The sequence below is a fragment of the Trichomycterus rosablanca genome, unplaced genomic scaffold (genome assembly GCF_030014385.1).
Source record: "Trichomycterus rosablanca isolate fTriRos1 unplaced genomic scaffold, fTriRos1.hap1 scaffold_168, whole genome shotgun sequence".
NCBI classification, from domain to species: domain Eukaryota; kingdom Metazoa; phylum Chordata; class Actinopteri; order Siluriformes; family Trichomycteridae; genus Trichomycterus; species Trichomycterus rosablanca.
The window spans coordinates 1-3,064 of record NW_026946996.1 but is presented as its reverse complement, the minus strand read 5'-3'; the positions used below and the strand labels follow the sequence as shown (position 1 = coordinate 3,064).

General features: G+C 39.5%; 1 non-coding gene across 1 annotated transcript; it reads right to left on the bottom strand.

The window, feature by feature from the left end:
- Window positions 1-2,258: 2,258 nt before the first annotated feature.
- trnal-cag (transfer RNA leucine (anticodon CAG)) lies at window positions 2,259-2,341 on the bottom strand. The gene has a single exon. It is a non-coding gene; the product is annotated as a tRNA-Leu (tRNA).
- Window positions 2,342-3,064: the final 723 nt, after the last annotated feature.

Here is a 3,064-nt window from a genome sequence, read left to right as displayed (position 1 = left end):
GTTCACAAACATTATGATCATTTTGCAATCTGAAAAGATGAAATTACGGTAAAATTCGTTGCAGCATCAACCATAAGGCTAGTCTGTCCGTGTTACAATGTCAGTAACGCCCTATTTACGCTCAAACAGTTTTGTTTACATACCTTTTTTGTTTTGTTTTGACAGAAACGCATAAACTTATAATTTTTTATAATGTTTTATTATTTGATACTGTTACAATTGATACATTATAAAGTATTGTACATATTTAAGTTCGGTGGCATAATTGGCTTGCTTTTAAAAACGACCACAGTGCGCCATCTACAGGCCATTCTTGGTACGTCTTGTTAAAACGTAGCCAATGGAAAACTGGTGCCCACACTTCTGTGGCTTGGGATCTACTATTTCAGTCAACAGGTCATCGGGATCTACTTTTTAAAAAGGTTGGTCTCATCATTTTTCAAGAATGCTTTAAAGCTTTTTTAAATGCGCTTCATTTGCCTGTATTGATATTCAGCATTACAGGGCAAGCGTGGGTCCAGTGTCAAGAACACGGGGCTCAAGACAAAAATACACCCTGGACAGGGCGCGTCAAACCATCGCAAAGCATCACACACTAATTTATCCACTCACTCACACATACAGGTGCAATTTAGAGCAGCAATTACACCTACTGGCACATTTTCAAACCCGGAGGAAAGCCACGCATACATGGTGAGTATACACCGATCAGCCATAACATTAAAACCACCTCCTTGTTTCTACACTCACTGTCCATTTTATCAGCTCCACCATATAGAAGCACTTTGTAGTTCTACAATTACTGACTGTAATCCATCTGTTTCTCTACATGCTTTTTTATCCCCCTTTTATGCTGTTCTTCAATGGTCAGGACTCTCCCAGGACCACTACAGAGCAGGTATTATTTGGGTGGTGGATCATTCTCAACACTGCAGTGACACTGACATGGTGGTGGTGTCTTAGTGTGTTGTGCTGGTATGAGTGGATAAGACATAGCAGCGCTGCAGGTTTTTAAACACCTCATTGTCACTGCTGGACCGAGAACAGTCCACCAACCAAAAACATCTAGCCAACAGCACCCTGTGGGCAGTGTCCTATGACCACTGATGAAGGTCTAGAAGATGACCAACTCAAACAGCAGCAATAGATGAACGATCATCTCTGACTATCTCTACAAGGTGGACCAACTAGGTAGGAGTGTCTAATAGAGTGGACACGGTATTTAAAAACTCCAGCAGCGCTGCTGTGTCTGATCCACTCATACCAGCACAACACACACTAACACACCAACACCATGTCAGTGTCACTGCAGTGCTGAGAATGATCCACCATCTAAATAATACCTGCTCTGTAGTGGTCATGTCAATAATTGTAGAACTACAAAGTGCTTCTATATGGTGAATGGAGCTGATAAAATGGACAGTGAGTGTAGAAACAAGGAGGTGGTTTTAATGTTATGGCTGATTAGTGTAAACTCACACACTGTTGTATGTGCTTGCATGACTGTAGGACGCGTTTTCAGTGCATTACCGTAATATCCATAAAATGTGTCCTTGCGATTTCAGTGCAGAAAAGTTTGTGTAGAGACTGCAGCAGCGGATACTGTGTTTGTTTAGAAATTGTGGTCATACTTTATTAACAAGGTAAGTTTATTTTTTAAAGAAAAGTTTGTGTATATTAGCTTCTGGATATTTTCGGATGCTACGGACAAAACTGTGTTGTACTGCTATGATGATACGACTATGTTCCAAACTCTTTTAGACTCTTCCAACACCGTTAGCGCTTCTCTCAGTTAGTTCAGCTCATTAAATATATTATCTACTGTATCCCTTACTTTTACAAACCCAATTCCAAAAATGTTAAGACAGAAGAGAAAATGTCAATGTAAATAGACAGCAGTTTGTAAAAGATGTTATTTATATTCTAGCATACAAACGTACATCGCTCCAAAATATGAATGAACGCTTCAGTCAGGGTTGCCAGATTGCGCATCTCAAAGTCCGCCAAAATGCATGGAAAACCGCCGAACACACTCACGAAAAACAGCCGATAATCAGCGCTTAAACAATATTAAACCAGTTAAACATGACCTACTACTGCTGATATCTCACAAATCAGTGATTATAAATTATTAATGGCATTTGAAATAATAAAAAACTAAGACTAACTAGTACTAAGATTTGTACTAACTGTTATTTCTTTTCACATTATTATGTATGGTAGAAAGGTAAAGATGTAAATTTGTATAAAGTATGAGCTGTCAGAAGTGGGATTCGAACCCACGCCTCCAGGGGAGACTGCGACCTGAACGCAGCGCCTTAGACCGCTCGGCCATCCTGACTAGCTGGAGCACCACACACATCACCCTCGCCCCACACGGACTAATATTTGTACAAACTCCTGAATCTTTTCACATTATTATGTATGGTAAATTTACTGACTGTAACCCATCTGCTGCACTCTACACTTTGTCACTAGGCTGTAAATCATATATCAATGGAAAGAAAGCCCCATATAAGCACTCCAACTGACCAAATAATGTTTTTTGGGTGGACCATTCTTAGCACTGTAACGTCACTAGCGTGTTAGGGTGAACTGAAGTTCATATGCGTGTGAAGGCAGACGAGTGAATACTTTTGGCAATAAAACCTTTTTATATTAATTGTTAAAATTCTTGAAAGTTTTACAGGACAACGTATGTTAAAGTTTGTAATTTATGTCACATCCTTGTGGGATTAAAGCAGGTTGCAGAGCCCGAATAGCTCAGTCGGTAGAGCAGTAATGTCCCGTACTACATGGTTTATTTAGAAAGTTAAAGAATTTGTACTTTGTGAGATGTTTCTAAGTGAAATAGCATGTACTTGATCAGCTTGAAATAATAGCACACTGTATGTGTAACATGTTCTCCACACCAACTAGTTGTACGCCCAGCTGTTTCAAACAGACTGTAGTAATTGCACTACATTAAACAGTTGGTGTATCCTGCACTATTTTGGACCTTACATAATGCAGCATCAACACTCTGTTAGTACATTACAATTTACAAAGCGTCCTTTGTAGGGGG